At 36.4% G+C, this 21,751-nt stretch overlaps 1 protein-coding gene across 3 annotated transcripts in view; it reads right to left on the reverse strand.

Annotated features, from left to right (window-relative positions):
* NAALADL2 (N-acetylated alpha-linked acidic dipeptidase like 2) overlaps positions 1-21,751 on the reverse strand; it is a 1,427,879-nt gene that overhangs the window by 360,740 nt on the left and 1,045,388 nt on the right. The gene's annotated exons all lie outside the window — the stretch shown is intronic.

Consider the following 21,751-nt stretch of genomic DNA (forward strand, 5'->3'; position numbering starts at 1 on the left):
TGCTCATGATCTCTCTTTCTCTCACGCTCTAATAAATAAATAAAACCTTAAAAAATATATATGGATAAAGGAGGGGGGAAACAGGAGAATTTGATGAAATTCTGATTGTGAAGGTCTCCTTCCTCCTGAAGTGGTCATTCATGCCTTCAATCAAAGAGTGCCTATTCTTCCCCCCACTCCCTCAGAAAAGTGCAAGGGAATGCTGAATAGGGAGGGAGACACCAGACGCAGTGAAGGTGGGGGTATCTCATATTTAAAATGGGATGGTCTTATAATTGCAGAGACTCATCAAATGTTTTACTGTCTTGGTGCCCAGAATCCTTCCTTCTAGGTAGGGCAATAGGACATTCACTTGTAGTAGATATGACCAATGAAGACTATATAAAAATACTGAAAATCTGGAAGCTTACCAATAAAACACCTCACCAGAGACATCCCATATTAATGTCCATCAATCAATAAACCCATCCTTTTACAGAATTTAAAAATCAACTTAACTTTGCCATTCTCAAGTAGGCACCCTTAGCCAAGAACAATCCTAAAAGGGCACACATGCATCAGAGCTTATGAGGAGAAGAGTAAGGAGGTCAGGAGGCTCAGGGAGGGAGGTCTCCAGGAAGACAAAGAAAATGGAAAAACAGATGTGTGCTAATGTATTGAGAGAATATTTACAGTAGAGATCAGACAGTTAGCATCTGAGGAGCTTCTAAATACATAGAAAAATAAGAAATCTAACCAGTAGACAACCTTTAGCTTCAGAGGGAGCAAAAAGTTGTTCAAGAAAGAAATGTAATCATCATACAATGTGAATAATATTTACATAGTCATAATAATATACATAATGACTCTCACACACACATACACACACACACACACACACACACACACACACACAAAATGATACTCTTGGGAAAAAAAAGGGACAAGTCAGGGGTGATGACCCATGGAGACTTGTGAAAGCAAACTAAATCTTTATCTTCCATAGTGGTAATAAATAAAACTGAAAAAAATGAATTCGACTCATAAATATGCTTTTGAGAGATAGAGAGGTAAATGTAAAATGTAGGGAACGACTAAAAGTACTGAAATAAATTGAGCATTTGCCTTTGGGAGAGAGAAGAAAGAGAAAATATAGGGAAGGAGGGGAGAAGATGAGATTTTTGTAAACTAACTTTGTAGAATTATTTGAATAGATTCATCTCAAATTTGAAGAAAGACAGAAGTTAAATAAAAATAAGGAGAGAAAACTATGTAACAGAAGTAAAAGAAAAATCCATAAGTACTCAGAGTAAAGAGGATGGAGAGAATAAACCAAACTGTGCTTAAGAACTAAAAAAATACGTATTCAACTGATATATTTATACTGACTCAGAGAGGAAATACACAATGGAATGACTCTCTCAAGCAGCCAAAACGTCTGTGAATACAGAGCTTTATTTTTCAGAACTTTTATTAGGGAAAATGATTGCCGAAGGTTTTCTCAGAATTTAATTTGATAGGACTGCAGGGGGTGCAGAGCTCAACCAGACTGGTATCCAGGCTCCAGGAGGCAGGTTATAAATGAGAAAATATGTTACAGAAGTGTTTCCTTAATTTATCATCTGGAAAACCACAAGGCTTAAAAAAAACGAAAACAAAAAACAAAAAAACAATGATATTTAGCTTGAGCCTTTGGCAGCCAAAGCAGTCATAGCTTGAAGAAAGAATAATAAAGATTTAAGCTCAGGATCAGTTCTGTTATGTAAGCACGGTGCTGGTTGCATAATCCAGTAACCCCTTTTATATGAATATATGACAGTGCATTTTGACCACAGTGTAGTTCATTGCTTCCTAGCCATTTTCATGTCATAGGACCAAGAGTGGCCGTATAATTTGCAGGGCCCAGAGCAAAATGACAATGTGTGGCTTCCTGTTCAAAAAGAAGAATTTCGAGACAGTAACAGCAGAGCATTAAATCAAGGGTGGGCCCTTCTGAGTGGGGCCTGTGCCATGGTGGACATTGCATGCCCCCGAGCCAGGCTCTGCAGGGCTCACACAGCACAGGATCCGTTCAGAAAAACTGAAGGGAATTTTCACACCTCAAGGAAGCTGTTGCCAACCTCAGGTGACCAGTCCTGAGTCTCTGCTGCTCTTGGTTGCACCCGGAGCCATAGTGGTTAATATCTCACGGCATAGATGGTGTCCCTCAACATATGAGCAGCAAAGCTCCGATATAGCCCTCTTACTCTGAGAAGAATTGATTTTCTACTCAGAATGGATTTTCTCTGTCGGCCATTACCTACAGGAGCTCTAGTGTATATGGGACAGCGAGATAGTATTTATGAGAAATGTGCAGTCTGTTATTTTGATCTTTTCATGGACGTTAGGTCCTGATATGTTACCAACACAAAATGAAACTTCTTAAAATGCTGCATGATCTCACCCCTCCCCTGATCAAATGGCAGACTCTGGTTTGCCATTCAAGGCTCTTCACAATCTCAGACCTTGTATTGTGAAGGTTAGTTCCTGTCGTTCGTCTCCATACATTTTATGCTAACACATAAGCTGTTCTCCCACATAGTCTGCGAAGTAGGCCCTCCATGTTGTTGCAAAAACCATCCCTTCCCTTTACTAGCTATTCGCATGCACTACGCTGTCTGAACTTCACACTTCCTCTGAAACCCAACTCAAAAGCCGCTTTCTACAAGAAGTTTTCTCTGTTGCCCTCTTCTCACTATGTGGTATTTCTGCGCTTTTTTGTAGTGTTTGTTGTTTCTGATTATCATTACATTTCATACTTATCACTTTATCACCTTGTTTCTCCTCTTTAAACTCTAAATCCCTTGAAGACAAAAACCAAGTCTTCTCCATCACTGCATAACACACAATGCCAAGCACAAGGACAGGAACACAGCAGGATCCGCAGTTCTTTGAAAAATAGTTTCAATGCCACTATCTCACTGGTTTTCTGAGTGCCTTGAAGATGGAACAAGGGTACAACTAAAGAATAAATTATAATTTTATTAATCCTGCACTTGTTATACATTTGTGCCTTTTCTCCAGCTCACTGCCCTCCCACAGTGGACATATTACATAGACTTTCAAAACCCATCTATCCCTATCAACTCACTGGTTAACCTTGCTGTAACAGTATCTTTTGTGTGGAAAAAAAAAAAAAAAGACTATCTCTTTAAATAAAATAATCTGAGATGTATTTTTCTGTTAATGAAACAATCAATAATTGCATTTTTTCTATAATTCTCAATCAGGCATATGAAACAATATATTTAAGAGTTAAATATGAGTGAATCCTAAACCCTAATTGAATGTATTTAAATCTTTGCCTTTTTTTTTTCCTGAATGACTAATAGACATGCATTAGTTTTGAAATATCTGAAGTGGTTCATTAATTTTTCACCTTCAGCTTAATGGAAGTTTGACAAACAGTTCACTTTTGAGAGCAGATAGTAAAAGCAGGACTTTACAGTATACTAAGATTAAATTATGGATAAATGTTATTTTTTAACTCATTTATTGAAGAAGAGCTGAGAATTTTATTTTCTTGCATCATTAAGAGGCTTTGAATAAGAGCAAATACATATACCATTTTTATTCATTTATATTTTAAAACACATTTATGAACTATAAGGTATGTGTTGAAAATCAGGCAGATTGTGACCTGATGGAAAGGACACCATACAGAAAAGATGTTGACATTACCTCTTAGCCCTTCAGCTTTTATTTTTAGTTTTTTAAAGATTTTATTGTTGAGAGAGGGGGGAAAGAAAGGAGAGATCATGGGGAAGGGTGCAGAGGGAGAGGGAAAAACAGACTCCCTGTTGAGCAGGGAGAAAGACATGGGACTCAATCCCAGGACCCAAGAATCATGACCTGAACCAAAGGGAGGCACTTAACCAACTGAGTCACCTAGGCACCATAGCACTCCAACTTTTAGATTATAACATAGATATCTGCCCTGTTCATTGTTTATGCCTACTAAAGACTGACAATAACTTTTGGTTTTGGTTTTGGTTTTGGTTTTAGTAGACGGTTCTCTCTCCACTTTACGTACTCGTTGCAATCCAAATAAAGATACAAATCAATCCATGCCACCGATAATTCAATTCCTGGAGACAAGACTGCATGCATGTAGTGGAAAGAGGAAATAGGACATAGAGGCCCAAGTTTGACTTCATCACTGACTCACTCTGTGAAATGTAATGTATAAACAATTACACTCTACAGGATTGTCATCCCATCTACTATACTCGAATAACCAAGGTGACACTGAATGGCCTTCATTACTTGGACTTCATGAAATAAAAAGTATATTACCTTAGAGGCTGACAGCCTGAACCACGGTGGATGAAACTTAGAAGAAATGAAGTTTAAAAATAAGTGAGAAGTTTTCTAATCTCACATATTTAGTAGGCTTTTCATTACGCTTTTTCAAATTGTTGATGCCCCCTTCAGTCATATCTGGTTAGGTGTCTAAAGAAAGCATGAACACTCTACTGCCTGCCATCTGCTCTTTTTGTATGGCAAGATGGAATTCTTTTAAACTCAGCTGAAGAAGTGCATACACCCAAGCACTGATTACCCAAAGAATATCAAAAAAGATAAGTCTTCAGAAACCAGAAATCTTAGACATTGGGATCCTCAGATTAATGCACCAAGAAGTGAAATAAGGTAAAAAAATAATAATAATGCTGGCAAATAAAGCAAGAGGAGCCTTGTATGGATCGTGATGATAACGTGCTGTCACTGGAAAGGATAGTACAGTTTCCAAGCTGAGGAGTAGAACTCAAGCCCCAGCACAGTGTGTGTAAACATAAGATCCTGCTACATGAGGGAAGCATAGATCTTACAGACTCTTTCTATTCAGCATGTGTAGTCCTTGGACAAGCAGCACAGGCACAGTCTAGGAGCCCCTTAGCAATGCAGAATCTGAAACTCCACCTCAGACCTTCTCAATGTAGATCTGTAGTTTAACAAGATCCCCAGGTGATTCCTATGCACATTTGATAAGCACCCGCCTAAATCATTATATATTTCTCCACAGCACAATTTACATGATTTTCACGGCAAAGAAGATAATAAAAATCAGGATGAAGAAGAAGAAAAAAAAAATAATAGCTTGTGTTTGCTCACTTTCCCCAAAATTAAAGAGGACAACAGCCTTTAACTGTGTCCATAAACCCCAAATCAACAGTTTTCCTCAGAGGCTCTTTTGAAATGGGAAACAAGGCCTGCTCTCGCATGCTATCACTAAATAATAAGTTTAAATTGGACTCAGAACACTTCTCTTTGTTTTGTCCTTTCCCCAAAGATAAATTTGGTGATTCGAGATCAGAATTACATTAAGCACTTTATTTCAGCCATGAGTAAATATTACAATGTTACAATAGCCAACTGATTTGACTTCTTTTTCTGTCCCCTTGGTTTTCAAGTATAATTCATATAATAGAAGACTGACAAATGTAAAATGTAATACTTCCCACTTGCCAGCGAACCAAGAAATCAGAGAGCTTATAAAGCAGAGATTTTTAAAGACATTTTGATTTAGATTTTTAAAAAGACATTTTGTGCCGCACTTTCGTAAAAAGACCCAGATGGCAAAGGAACGAGTTGATATCAGTGATGCTATCCCAGAATACCTGATTTGACTTTCTCCAGAGAACTGCCACTTTGACAGAAATCAGACCATTAAATAACTGGCACAAATGTTCTTTCATTTTTATTTTAGCTCACCAAATTTACAGTTATTTTCCAGAAATGACCAGTGTGCTAAATTGGCTAGTCATTTTGTTGTCCTTGTAGATACAACTGGTCTTTTATAACTTCAGCATTTCATAACCTGCTGGTTATGAATAGCACCATCTCCCCTCAAGGTAGTCAAATTCAGTACTGTGTTGTTCAGGTTATTATTGAAAAGGAAATCGCTAACACTTAAAAATGCGTTGTGCTATGTAGAATTCTAGGAGTTCATCTGAGTTCTCTGTGTCTCTATGTGTGTATACATACGTACATACATACACACATAGCCGCATATACCCATATGTATATATTTTTACAGTATAAGATGTTTTCACTGATAATTTTCATAACTAGAATGAATTATTTCTTTAATTAACAACTTATTTCCTGCCTACCCTCAAACTAATATAAATTGTAGGTCTAAAAGCTCGCCAATGTTGGGGCGCCTGGGCGGCTCAGTATGTCAAGGGCCTGACTCTTGATTTTGGCTCAGGTCATGATCTCAGCCTTGTAAGATCAAGCCCCGCCACATGCTCCGTACTGGGCATGGAGCCTGCTTAAGATTCTCTCTCTCTCCTCCTCCCTCTCACCTCCCCCAACTCCCTCGCTTAAAAAAAAAAAAAAGGTGGCCAATGACAGTTTACCCAACTCTTATATGTCACTTACTCTGGGAAATTAACATGCCACATATAAAGCCTTGCTTAGGCACTTGGTAAACACAGCTTTTTTCTAATTTCCCTTTTATTTTTTGTTCACTGACCAGCGTACAAGCTTCTTGGAGACTGATTCACTGTTATATTCCCATGGTTTAGCCCACTGCACAGTAAAAAGCAGCATCATTTGGATGAATGATCAGACCATTGTTCAAGTGAATAGTTTTGTTCTGTCTAATGATAAATCTAAAACTCAGGACTCATGATATAAAACTTGCAATCATAAAATCCTCTAACTGAAGACACAGATGGTCTCATCTCCTCATTTAATTGGCCCTCTCTTAAGCTAAGCATATTGCCATATTCCACAGTAATTATCACAATATTTTAGTATATGTGCAATATTTTAATATTTAACTCACGTGTTATAAAAAGTCATAAAGGGAATAGAAAGTAATACACTCATTTATAAAGCAAAGTGTCTGTACAATCTAATATTAAAAGAGCATAGATTATGTAGAGTACAATTTTATTTAAAAAATAATACACAAGAAAAATCTGCTAATATTATTATTTATATTAATATTTGTTAATTTAATCTGGACTCTCTCTTTCCAGTTAGCTTATTCAAAAGGTTATTAATAATTAATATGACACAGGCTCACAAGGAGCTAACCACTTTTCTCAATACTAAATACATTTTTTTTTAAACGTTTAGATATGGAAATTCAAGATTTGTATTGGTAAAGTGAAATTATTTGAGGGCACCTGGGTGGTTCATTTGGTTTAGCAACTGCTTTTGGCTCAGATCATGATCCTGGAGTCCCAGGATCGATTCTAGCATCTGTCTCCCTGCTCAGCGGGGAGTTTTCTTTTCCCTCTGACCCTTCCCCCATCATGCTCTCTCTCTCTCTCATTCTCTCTCAATAAATAAATAAAATCTTTAAAAAATTATTTGGGGCAAAGGACATTAAAATATAAATTATCATCATTTTCTCCCTTCAAACAAATATGCTTGGATTATTTGTATATTTGTGGCTATGCAACAAACATTCAATTAAGGAAGAGTTTTTACTATTGTATTAAGAAGTTTTGATTAATATGCAGTTAAGTGAGGTGATATGCTTCATTTTGGCCAGTATATAGGACATAAGCATAATATTTAAATTGTTAGTTGATATCTGGTGTGTCCTGTAATTGAATTTATCATTACTTAGAGAATTATGAGAACATATTTTTATAAGTAACTTGCATGGTTTTTCATGACTTTACAACACACTGATAAATTACTTCAAAGTCCAATTGTATATTTCAAGTAGATGGTAGCCATAATTAACATGCTCTCCAAAGCACTTTTGTAATCTGATCCTTTCTACTCAAGAAACAGGACTTCCTTTGGCATAGGATTTTATCTCACTGAATTTGTATTTATAAATTTGTCATTTTTTTAAAGATTTTATTTATTTATTTGACAGAGATCACAAGTAGGCAGAGAGGCAGGCAGAGAGAGGAAGGGAAGCAGGCTCCCTGCTAAGCAGAAAGCCCAATGCGAGGCTCCATCCTAGGACCCTGGGATCATGACCTGAGCCTAAGGCAGAGGCTTTAACCCACTGAGCCACCCAGGCACCCCAAATTTGTCATTTTTAAATGAAAATTTAGATATACAATGGCAGTGGTAAGATTCAGATGTTGACAAATATTTTCTGAATTCTATTTCAGAGGAATAATTAATGATATGAAAACCAATTTCCCATTCCCTGAAAGTCTAAATATTTCTATCTTTTTGTATTTATCATTTGTCTAAGACTATTTCATTTCCTAAAGCACTCCAAGAACATGAACATTTGGAAACAAACCATAAACTATATCATAAGAAGAGCAAACTAAGAGACAGATAAAATATCTAGTTTGTTCTTTACTTCAAGGAGAGTAGTCTAGATTCATAACTGGAGTAATTGGCCATCTGCACATTACATGTAATATAAGCAAAGCAATCCTCTTCAGAGGCATTCCCCCGAGAAGCTTCCCATCTCAAACTTGAAGGGTACGAACATCAGAATGATTTGCAAAGTTTCTCATTTTAGAAAAAGTGTAGTTTGCATTTTTCATAAGATAGCAAATAAACTGTGTGGATGGGTTTTGTTTGTTTTTTGGTTGTTGTGAAAGTATACAACCATTAATTTACAATAAAGTTCTTCATACCAGATTGTAATGAGAATGAATACATTATTTTATGAGGCTATTTAGATGAACAGGCAGAAAACCAATGCTTTATTTCTGGATTTCCTTAGTTTTTTAGATATTTCTGGTAATAAAAGTAGAAAATAATTAACCCTTGCTATCCTGATATAGATGTTAGATTAAATAAGCTATCACATATGCAGTACTTTCCAGATCTTCTTGTTTCCTACGGATCTTCTATTTTTGACATGGAAACACTGACACAAGAAAGGGACACTGGCCTGGAGTACAAAGACCGATATCTGATCCTTACTTTACTTCTACATAGGAAGTCACTCTGGGAAAGTTTTTCACCTCTTTTGCAGTCTTATATTCATCATGTATACAATATCTAAGGACTTCCATTTCTAAGGTTTTGGTTCTAAACTTGTCCATGAGCAATCATTTAAGTAAGTTAATAGTTCTCTCTCTAAAATGTGTTTCAAATGGCAGTATGGTACTTTATAATCCAGACAGGAATTTAATTGAAATATTTCTCACCTTAATGTTGAAAGAGGCTCTTTGTATTTAGATGGTTACATCTGACTTTGAGGTGAATATCTCTCTGCTTGTCCCTCTCCCTCTGCTCCCTCCCCCTACTCACTTGCTCTCTATCTCTCTCTCAAATAAATAAATAAAATTTTATAAAAAATACTCTATTATTAATTCTTCTTTTGAATTTATGTGGGAATTTTCTTACTTAAAAGCCCTATAATTTGGGGCACCTGGGTGGGTCAGTGGGTTAAGCCTCTGCCTTCAGCTCAGGTCATGATCTCAGGGTCTTGGGATCAAGTTCAAGCTCTTTGCTCATCAGGGAGCCTGCTTCTTCCTCTCTCTCTCTCTCTCTGCCTGCCTCTCGGCCTACTTGTGATCTCTGTCAAATAAGTAAATAAAATCTTAAAAAAAAAAAAAAACTATTATTTGGTGAATGTAATTTAGCAATTGGATTGCATGTACATTTCTTGAAGTATTTTATGAAATGAGACCCAACTTAACATTAAAAAAAAAAAAACCCTAAAGTAATTCTTTGCCTATTTTCTTACTAAGGTAATGTTTTTCACGTACTGAAAGGTTATTTCACTAAATAGTAACTCTTCTCTGAAGTCACAGCACAGGCTATAGTGACACAGTGAGAGCTATCGCTACGCTTAGTATAGTACTAATGGTCCAGTTAATAAGCTTGGGTGTTCTGTAAGGACAGCAATGGTGTCTTTGTTAGTTCTTGTAGGTAGGATTTCAAGCAGCACTGTACATAGTCATCTTTTAAAAGCTTTTTCATGGTAATGGAGCTTGAACAAAATTCAAAATTAGTGACTTTGGCCTAAATTATTTTTTCTAGCTTCTTCATTTAATATTCTTAAAAATCCAATGATGTAATATTATACCCTGCACAACATACCAACTACCTTTCAGGTCATTTTGAGTCAATGTTATGAATGTTGCTGAAGAGGTAGAAAATGAGTGGAATCTTAAATAACTGGAAAAGAGAAAAGTCCAAAAGTTATTCCAGAGCAAGAACAGACCCCTTCAGCAACTCTATTTCATTGCATTTTTGTGGCAGTTGGGTTGAGACTGGAACAGAGATGCCAGATCTGGGAAAGAACAGATGATCCAAAATGTCTAGCTTCATGACTAGAACTCATCAGTGAATGGAAGAGTTTCAGGGTAGCCAGAAAAACCTATGGTCTTCATTGGGGTAAGTGAAATGAAGAGGCTTCAGGGGGTCTGAAGACAATTGGTATACGAAAAATCAGGGAAAGAACAGTACCTGAAAAAGACAATGATGAATTCAATGGAAGCAAAAACTCACTGCTAATGGGTGAGTGGAAAAGGAGGGTCCTGTGACTGGTCACTGGTTAGTATGTCAAAGTTTGGCCCATGAAGCAAATTTCCTTGATTCCTTATAAGGAAATAGAAGTAATAGCAAGAGCACTAAAAAACAATTACTAGAACTGTTCCCTGTACCTCTGGTGTCCATGGCTTTGACATGATTTTTAATACAATATGTAAGTTTTGAATTATAAAGAAAATATGTATAAGGGAGATGATTCCAGGCCAAAAAAAAAAAAAAAAAAATCAGCATGATGAAATGGGCTGTGGCAGGAAAAAATAGGTGTGGAAAGGGAATGGCAAGTGGTTAAGCTTAACTGGAGGTAACAATACATGTTTTAGATTAAGGCTGAAATTATAGCATCCTTGCTGAGGTAGTAGACAAAGAAGCATGAGGAATATTAGAGAAACCCCAGGGACTTTGATAGGGTTTTAAGCAGAGAACTGGTTCCATGAAAGTCAATTTAAGAAACACTGATCTGAGAGTGATGTTCAGAAAACAACAGACCAGGAAAAGGGAATACAATGAAAACAACAAAAATGGATCTCCTTTTTGCCAGACACAGAGCTTGCATTCAGTGTATAGCATCTCATTCCATTTCCACACTTAATACATGATGATACAACTTTTCAACCTAGTTATTGTGATTTCTTTTTTACTGAAATGACTCTAAAGCTCAGAAACTTTGAAATGCTGAAAATCACATAGCTGGTAAGCAATAGAGATGGGTTCAGTCTGCTTCTTTTAGACTCTGAAATTAAGAGTCTAACACAGAAGTGTTAGAAGATAGCTGTTTCTCCAGAAGAATTAACAGCTGCACGAATGAGGATATCTCTAGAAGTAGAAAGGTAAAGATTCATGTAAAAACCTGGAGAAGTAGAATTGTCAGCACTTGGCAACTCACTGAACAGAATAGAGGCAATGAGGTGACAGAAGCAGCAAGTAAGGTTTCAATCCCGGATGTGTGGAAGAATGAAAGTCCTATTGATGACATGGAGATAGCAGGAAAACTGTCCAGGAGGTAAAGAAGAGTCAGAATATTTTAAATAATTATATGCTGTGCTTGGCTTCATTGGCCAACTACTACTTTATAAATAACAGGATATAAAATAAAACATAAATAAATAAATAAAAAGTCCTCCTCACCATTCACATTATAGTTAACCCCATTGGTTGTTTTTCTGAACACTTTGCAAATGCTTGCACAATGACATCCTTTAAACTGTTGTCTTCCAGGCAATAAAGTGAAGACAAAAGCTGCCAAATATCTAGCTCAGGCTTTCGGATTAATGAGAGTGCCCATAAAGTGCTTTGAGCTCCACAGAAGAATAGGTACAATATAAATGAGCCGCATTATTCCAGTGACAAATACTATCCATATACCATCCAATAAAACTGAAAAAACCTGCAATCTCTAGTTGTTCCTTCTGATAGTGCATGTTGTCCTGCTATCACTTCTTTTCATTCTTTTGAGGTTCCCGTGGAAAAAAAAAATGAACATTTCTACTTCATGCCCAATTTGTGGAGTGTACTGAGATACACAAATCAAACAGATAATAGGATATTCTATGCCTACTTTCTCATAGTACCTTTGGTATAAAGTGAAGAAAAAGAGCAATGCACTTACAAGGTTGTTTCAAAGAAAATATAAATCATATGAAAGTAAGATGGCTATTTTTAGCATGTTATGTTCAAATCAAGTTCATTTTTCAATACAAAAGAAGACATCAACTGGATGCATACTTTCTGCATGCATTCAAAATTTATTTGTGCTATCTGAAATTTCAAAATTATTTTACATTTTAATAAAATATCAGTGACATGCTAGATTATAGGAACACATATTATATATCTATACAACCAAGATTGAACCAGCATTGATATTAAAATTCAATAGTTCTCCATAAGCAATAAGACATTCTAAAAAATTAACTAATGTCACACTAGTTCCATGTCATAATATAAAGACTCAGCATTCCAGATTTCTGCTTTAGTTATTGACAGAAAATGCATAGTCTTTTAAAATATAGTTACAGCAAATTTTCATGACTCCACCTCTAAGCTAATCTTATGTTTAGCAATGTATGTAGAATTGAGATGGGACAGTCTCAATGGGGAAAAATAATGTGTAGAGAAAAAATTACAGTTATTCATTGAGGCTACCTCTGTATAACAAAGATATAAATAAAATATAAGTAGGATGATAACATCAGTGAAACTCATCCTGATGTTAGCTAGAAGACAAATGAGAATTACAAACAATTTAGTTAATAATACAAATAGGAATTAAAACAAAAATACTAAAGATTCTCTTCAACAGCGATATCGAAATGTCTAAGTTTTGTACTGAGTACTTTCAATTAGAGTATATTTCAAAATAAAACCATAGAGGCTTTTAAAAAGTCTTCATTGCTTTCAAGTTCCCCAATTAATACATATATAAATTTTACACACACACATACACATATAACACACATATAACTCAAAGAATAAATAACATTTATAGTTATTCCAAAATTTACAGTTTAATTACTAGAAAATAGTGTAATTTAGATTAGTGGTTGTCAAGACATGATTCAAAGACCAAAATATAAAATCAGGATATTAAAAATGAAAAAAATCATAAAATAATAACCTACACTTCTCTTTTGTAGGTGGGACTTATATTTTTTAATTACCTAAATAAAATATGTTAATGCAATTTGATTAAAAAAACAGGAGTATTTGCAATTTTTTTTAGAGGGAGCACATGTGCATAAAGCTAAAGGTCATTCTGATCATACCCCACTTTCAGTCCCCATACCACCATCCCATATATCTTAAACTTTATATTCCTTTCATATATACAAAATTTAAAAATAATTCTCCTTTAATCAAATAATATTGTAATATACATATAAATGTGCTATTTCTTTTCACTCAACAAAGATGCCTTAAAGATTTTTTTCATATAAATTTGCAGAGCTCTATTTTGTTCTCTTTGGGTACTACATAATATTTCATAATCCTAATATTCTATAATTTATTTGGTCAATCCTAAATTTTGCTATTGCAGTCAAAATTTTCATGAATATCCTTGTTCATATATCCATTTGTAGATGTGTGAGGATTTCTGTAAGGTTGCTATGGAGAAATAGGTTCTGGGTGAGAGAATATGTGAATTTTTAATTTTAATACTTACTGGTAGATTGTCCTCCCAAGTGACTAAACTTATTTTCACACTATTAGCACTATATGATAGGACCTACATTCCTTCTCCTCCTCAAACCTTCTAAGCAAGAGAAACCACATATGTGCAGGTCCTGAATTAAGAAAGAATATGGTGGGGGCGCCTGGGTGGCTCAGTGGTTTAAAGCCTCTGTCTTCAGCTCAGGTCATGATCCCAGGGTCCTGGGATCAAGCCCCGTATCGTATCGGGCTCTCTGCTCAGCAGGGAGCCTGCTTTCTCCTCTCTCTCTACCTTCCTCTCTGCCTACTTGTAATCTGTCTGTCAAATAAATAAATAAAATCTTAAAAAAGAAAAAAAAAGAAAGAAAGAATATGGTGTATTTGAGAAAGCAAAAGAGGTCAAGCATGACTGGAATGATGTAAAAGGAGGACTCAGAATCATGAATAAGATTTTAGGACCTGAAAAAGATCTTACATTTATTTTCAGAGTGCCTTAATAAGTTAGGTCTCTCTGTTGCTCCAGAGGATAGTGTACATAATAGTCTTTTCCATATTTGTACATCTCAGAAGTCTTCTTAACCATCTCCAACTGTATTGTCCTCTCTCTCCCCCTGCCTCTCCAGAGGGAACTAATAACATGAATTTGATTTGGTTAAGCCCTTTCAACCATACTCTGTATTTTAACATGTCCCCTTAAGCAATCAAAATAGATCTCAAAACACTCAGAGTATGGAAAAAGTCTGTTGGAAATATGTATATAGAGCTATCATGTATGAATGCAATTTTTTTTTTTTTTTAAGGGAGAGCACCTGTGCATGGCAGAGGGAGAGGGAGAGAGAATCTTAAGCAGGCTCCACAAGGAGCATGAAGCCCAGGCCCCCAGGGCTGATCTCATGACCCTGAGATCATGACCTGAGCCAAAATCAAGAGTCAGATGCTTAAGTGACTGCACCACACAGGTGCCCCATGCATGCAAATTTTAAAGAAGAACAGCACTAAGTTTAATATAGGAGAGTGTAGCATGATCAGACTTGGAGGTTTAAAAGGCTTTTTTATAATAGACCAGCATAGATTGGAAGTTATAAGAGACAAAGCAGTGAAACCATTCAGGAGGCAGCTGCAGTTTTGCAGGTGAGAATTAACGCTGGCTTTAACCAGGGCAGAAACAGTGGAGATGGAGAAAAGCAGAAGAACTTAGAACTTACGTAGGAGGCAGAATCACTAAGACTGATTGCAAAGTGGTAAGAGTTGAGAGAGTAGAGGGAACTTCCATATTGTGAGTGCTGGTCAAATACTTCTCACCCTCCACATAGTTAACTCCACTTCGTTAACTCTGGGGTGAACTCCTCAATGCCACTCCTGCACCTAACTGTCCACTTGAAGTCTCTCTGCCTTCCCTGACCCAATATAAAACTTCTGAACTGGGGGAAGATTCTGTTTTATGGTATGACAAGTAGTAGTCATTGGTCTAGTGATTGGGCATTTTGTTCTTCTGAAAAGAAATGAAGTCTGAGATCTTTGAGAAAATCCATACTTTTATACTGCAGTAGTTAAGCAATTTTTCATTTCCGTATTATATATGAGTTTTTCTTTCTCATAAAAAAAATTTGTTGAGTAACTCTTATCTTCTAGCTCTATGCTAAAGCTACAGTAGAGACACAAGTCAAGCTATATGCCACCATGGAAACTATGGTCAAGTAATCAGGCAGTTTCTAGAAGTATAAGATGCAAAAATGGGGTTGAAAATTTGGGGGATGCTGGAGATGTCCTATATCTAAACCTAATTATCACACTGCTATAAACATGAAACATAGAGTGATCTATACATTTCAGATAAGTGTCTTTTATGCTTTTCATTGTATGCATGGTTTCGGTGGGGGGCGGATAGAAAAGATTGGCAAGAAAAATAATTCTCCATAAAAATACAAAGTTTATATTTGAAGGTGAAAGGGATTATAAATCCATGTTTCTACAACTTCCACTCTACAAATCCAAAAATGTACACAATACTATGCAAAAGTGAATCTAATAGCATAAAGAACATTAAGCACCATTGGGTATATATGAAAGTAAACTGAATTACTTGAATGTTTTTCTTTCTGAAATGAGAGGTATAAAAGCAGACAAAATTAGAAAATAGGTCTACTGGAAAATGCTAGTGAGATGTTGGTCATTTACTCTGAAAAATAAGAAACCTAATATTTGTAAGGATATGAAATATACATCAAATAGAATGATGTGCTACTGAAAGACAAACAAAACCATTTCGAGTTATGAATACCAAGGACATTTTTGCCTGCCAGTGTTGTGAAATCATATTTGTGCTGCCCTATAAGTTTGGTGACATGTTTTATAATCTTCTCATCTGAAGGTAATTTTTAATGTATACATATATTTTTTAATTTATATGACATGTATTTGTCACAGATCAGCACTTACAACAGTATATGGAGAAAGGATAATAACTCATTTAATACATGAATCATTGTTTTAGAAAGAATACATGAAAAGAAATTCATTAATGTTTAGAACATTTTTAATTTCCCATTTCCTAAATACAAGGTGTTCAGGGTGCTTAAAGTGTTGGAAGCCCAGTGCCTTAGCAAAATGTTATGTGAGAAATAATCACAGAAAAATGCTAGAAATAATAATAATATAATAATTATAATAATCTACTTCTTTCATAGGCTAATTATTTCATCAGTATTAATTTTTAAAAATAATATCTCACAATATGTTCAAAGTTGATTCAGTATCTTGACCCCTTCTGAGACCTAAAACTGGTAAAGTAACTGGAAAGTAATATATATTTAAGAAATAACCTGCCTAATTACACTTTTTCTTCTTCCATAAGCCTTCGACTGACTACCAGAAGTGAAGTTTTCTGGCCTTAAATGTCAGACAGAGTTCAAAACCAGTCTGGCAATCTTTCAAAAATAATTACCTACTAAAACTTATCACAGGTCTGAATAAGGTATCATGTCATCCTGAGGTGGCTCAGGTCTCTTAGTCAGCACATTCTGTTTTTACTCATGACAAAACCAAGGACAGACTTCTTTCTCCTATAAATGTGGCACCTTCCCTGACACCCTGTCACTGGCACAGGAGCCATTAAAAAGATTCAGCTGCTGATCAGCTAATCCTTTTTTGTAAGCAGCAAATATGCATAAAGACATGAAATTGAGTAAAAATAAATGAGGGAGAGAGAGTGTGAATGGGGGTGGGGGGCAGAGGGAAAAGCAGACTCCCCCTGAGCAGGAAGCCTGACATAGTGCTCAACCCCAGGACCCTGGGATCATGACCTGAGCTGAAGGCAGATACTTAACTGACTGAGCCACCCACGTGCCTCATATGGTGCGATTTTATAAGATTTTATCGGAATTCTTATGATCTGCCATCTTGGAATCACAGATGCCAAGACCTGTGGTGCCAGCTGTAAACAAAATGTGTAAATGAGGGCTTCTGCGGAACTAACAGAAATGGTGGGGCCATGGCAACTCAAATCCGAAGACCCACTACCACATTCAAATTCGATTTCAAAACAGGGACAAAAACAATAACAACATATTAATAGTTAAGCAAAGCACCTCTATGGATTAGATTTGGTTCGTTGTTTGTTTTTTTTTTTATGATTTTTAAATTTTTTTTGACAGAAAGAGAGAGGACAGAGCAGAGGCAAGGGAGAGGAGTGAAAGGGAGAAGCAGGCTCCCCACTGAGCAAGGAACCTGATGGGCCCCCGGGATTATAACCTGAGCCGAAGGCAGTTGCTTAACCAACTGAGCCACCCAGGTGTCCTTTAGATTTGCTTTTAAACTATTATGAGGTAACATATTTTTCTAATGAATGTGTTTCTTGTAGTTTCCCTATGGTAACCAAACACTCAAAGAAAAATTAAATTAAATTAAAACCCATAAGTCCCGAGGAGCTAGTCACTCACACTGCCCTTCAACAGTCAAGGCTGAGGGCCAGTTGTTTTATGATATGAATTGTCAGGCCTTGTTTCTGACAATGGGTTTGCGATTTCTTCACTAGAGTGGATGGAATTTGCCAACAGGAATTTTAACCACGCTGCTTCAATCATTGTCATCGCTCTCAAGCAAGGGTTCAAGCTGCAAAGGTGCCACAAAACAGATTGCTGGATGAGTGTGTTACCAAGATTTATTAATTTTCTCATTATTCAAAATTCACTGCACTTTCAACCACAGGGGTCACCATCCCTGTGTGAAAGGAGATTCGAAATGAAGTAAACATTGCTAAGAGAGTCATTCAAAACAGCACTGAAAAGACCCAAGGAAGTAAGGCCTATAACCCTCCCCTGGTTCAATTCTTGAAACACCATGAACTTTGACTTTTGTCAATTGCAACTTGACCACCTCCTAGAATACATCCTTTTATTTTACACTGAAATTGAGATAATGTAACACCTATTAGCTAAATAGCTAATCGTGTATTCCATATTCTGTTTATTTATTTATTTTTTAAGATTTTATTTATTTATTTGTCAGAGAGAGAGAGAGCAAGAGAGCCAGCACAAGCACAGGGAGCAGTAGGCAGAGGTACAAGCAGGCTCCCAGCTGAGCAATGAGCCTGAGGTGGGACTCCATTCCAGGACCCTCGGATCTTGACTGAGCTGAAGGCAGCCACTAACCCAGACTCCATAGTGAGTTTAAACTCTCACTTCAAGTCAGCATCAATCATAATTCTTTCAAAACAAGTTATGCAACCTTGTGGGTTTTGCCTTTATAAGCCTGCACTCTCCATTTGCAATTCCAGCACACTTTTGATTTCTGTGGACTCTTTGTCTCTTAAATTGCAATCCCTTATGCTCCAAATAAGCTTTACTTTCTCTTCTTGATCAACACCTAAATACCAATGGAATTTATCTTCCCATTTATCTCAGCTGTATTATAAGAAAAAGAAAAAAAAAAACAAACTTCATGGCAAACATTTGTTCTAGGTAAATTTATTCTTTAGCTTAATAGGAATATACTGTATTGCTATGATGAATTTCATTTATAACTGTATTTGATCATGTAACTTCAGGAAACATTACTACTTGTTGGGAGCATGGAGACTGAGGGTCAAGGAGAAGTGAGAGAGGGATATTCAAAATATAGACCATCCTGGGTAGATAAGAGCAAGACCATCCTCACGTCCATACGTTTATTTGTATGTCCTGTAGAATCTTCACATCAACTACTTGAAGCTCATCTTATTTCTCTACTTTATTTCTCCTCTTATTGAACGTGCCCTCTTCTACTGTTTCCGTATCAGTGAATGGCTGCATGATGTTCTTAGCAATCCAAACCAGAAATGTCAAGGTCATCATTTGATCTATGACTTTCCCTCACCCTTTATATCCAATCAATCTCCAAGTCCAATAGATTCCACTTCCTAAATATCTATTGAATCCATTTACCTCTCTCCACCCTTAGAGTTAGTTAGCCTACCACTGTGTATCAGCTGGATACCACATAATTACCTCCAAACTCTACGTTGCAAAAGAATCTCCTTGGTGTCTATCTAAAATTACAAGAATTCTCCTCAACACTTAAGAAAAGGGAGGTAAGATTATTAGTAGACACTTAGCTACGTAGGTGGGGCACTTGGCCTTTCTATACTATTCTGCAATTAAAAGTATAAAGTCAATAACAAATTAGAAATAAGAAAAAAATAAATTCTCCCTGGTATGAAAAGGGAAGGAGACTCCCCTCTCCCTTTTCTTAGAATACTTAACCTTGATAAAACTTGTAACTGTGAATTGTTTTCCTGTCCCTTTGAAATGTATGTCCATCCTTTTAAAAGCTAAGTAAGCCTCTTGCAGGTTTTAGAATCCTAGGATATTTCTCTCAAGGACCTGGAACTGTCTTTTTGAAATACAATCATCAAGGAAGATAATATCCCATCTCTCATTTCTTTCTTTCTTTCTTTTTTTTTTTTTTAAGATTTTATTTCTTTATTTGAGAGAGCGAGAGAAAGAGTGAGAGGATGAGAAGAGGAAGAGTCAGAGGGAGAAGCAGACTCCTTGCTGAGCAGGGAACCTGATGTGGGACTCAATCCTGGAACTCCAGGATCATGACTTCAGCAGAACGCAAGTCCTTAACCAACCAAGCCACCTAGGTGCCTTTTTTATTTTTTAATTTTTTATTATATTATGCTAGTCACCATACAGTACATCATTAGTTTTTGATGTAGTGTTCCATGATTCATTGTTTGCGTCTAACACCCATCTCCCCGTTTCCATGAGAGGATAGCAGGCTAACTTCAGCTGGTGTCTGATTCAAGCTGCAAATCTACCTCTTGTCAAAAAGATATGAGAAATAGATTTTCCCTTGGATGAAGGTGATTAGCAAACACAGGTGGCCGCCCCAAATAGCAGGTGAATTTAGGATGAACTATGTGTGACAAATGGTGCTGTCAAGTGCTCTTACTTGAGGACGAGATATTGTTTACCTTGAACAAATGTATGCAATGTGTTATGTGTGCTCAGCTATTCTGTCTTTGCAATCTCTATAGCAGATTGCCTGTGATGCGCATCCCATTTTGGCTTAATGCTCATTCAATAATTAAATAGTTTTCTTTCTATCTTTGTAGAGAGGACTTCTAGGTTGGCAGAGGATTTTCTTTTTAATTATATTTCCCCAATAAGAGACAGTCTGTGTAAGGTTATTCTGCTACTTTAAAAGGCTAAATTAACTGAAGGGCAGTAGTAGATATATAATGGAAGAGGCATCATAGTTGAATGGAGATTTATTGGAACTGTTTCAAAATTATTCATTCCATGCATCATACGTTCCAGGGACAAGAACAAGTTTTAAGGTGCGATCCTCAACTAATAACCTCTCCATCCCTCCTTCTGTAAAGACTCAATTATAAAATATTTTTGAATTTTTTTTCTTTTGTACTCATAACTCCATAAGGTCAAAAACATGATTTCCTGCCTTTTTATTCATTTCTAGCTTGCTGCTATACCCAATTTAGATTCAAATCTTTAAATATTATAGTGTCAGAAGGAATCTTAAAAATCATCAACAGAAACCCTTCATTTTACAGAGCCCTACAGAGGTTAAAGGACATGCAGTAAAAATTTCTAGTCCTCACCATGGCCTATGAGGAGGTGCATCCTTCCCACTCCGACCTTATTCCCTACACTTTTTCACTTTTCCTCCAGCCTTGCTTGACCTTTTGCTATTCCTCTATCCTAGCAGACAAGCTCTTGCCCCAGAGTGTTTGCAGGTGTTATCACAGGCCTAGAAATGCTTTTGTACAAATAGCTGTGGGTCACTCACTCGTTTCCCTCAGTTTTTTCCCCCTTGCGGTTCCTTCTTTATCAAAGTCATCCGCAATATTGCAAGAAAAATACACATACAACACTCCCCCCACCTACACACACTCTCTTTCTCTCTCTATCCCCTTGCTCTGCTTCAGTGTTTTCCTGGTATTCATCATGAGCCTCTCTTGTATTCAGTTGCAAATGAACGAGTGATACTGTTAACTTCAGCTTGAGGATTCCAGGGCTACTTTGAATGTCTGTGTAAATTCTGTATTTTCATTTGTTTGAACCTTTGTGTATTCCTTCCCAACACATGAAATGCTTTCAAGTAAAAGGAAACAAGAGGCCCAGAGTTAACCCAGGAGAAAACTGAAGTTATATGCTCACATTCTAATTAAGGATATTAAAAGGATGATTTGGAAAAACAAAACAACCTTTCTGCTCTACCCATTCAAACCTCATAGGCTTCAAATAAATTCAAATGGATTTAGGAAAAGGAAATTCTAGTGGATTTATTTCAGGAAACAGACTTAGCCCCTTCTCTGGTCCTCATAAACTATAACATTGGTCTTAAACTTTAGTGTGCATCATAATTTCTTGGAAAGTATATTAAAATATAGATTTCCAGGCCCCACATGCAGATCTCTGACTCAGTAGCTCTGGGGTGGGGCCTGAGAATTTATACTTTGAGTAAGTTCCCAAGTGATTATGTTATTGCTTTATGAACTACACTTTAAGAACTATTAAGGTTCTTAATAGTTCTTAAGTGACAGGGTAAAGCCCCTGTCACTTGGTATTTAGTTTATATAACCACATTATCTACACTAGGAAATGGTCTTACGTGGAAATGTTAACCTGTGTCTGAACTA

The sequence above is a fragment of the Meles meles genome, chromosome 4 (assembly GCF_922984935.1).
Source record: "Meles meles chromosome 4, mMelMel3.1 paternal haplotype, whole genome shotgun sequence".
NCBI classification, from domain to species: Eukaryota; Metazoa; Chordata; class Mammalia; order Carnivora; family Mustelidae; genus Meles; species Meles meles.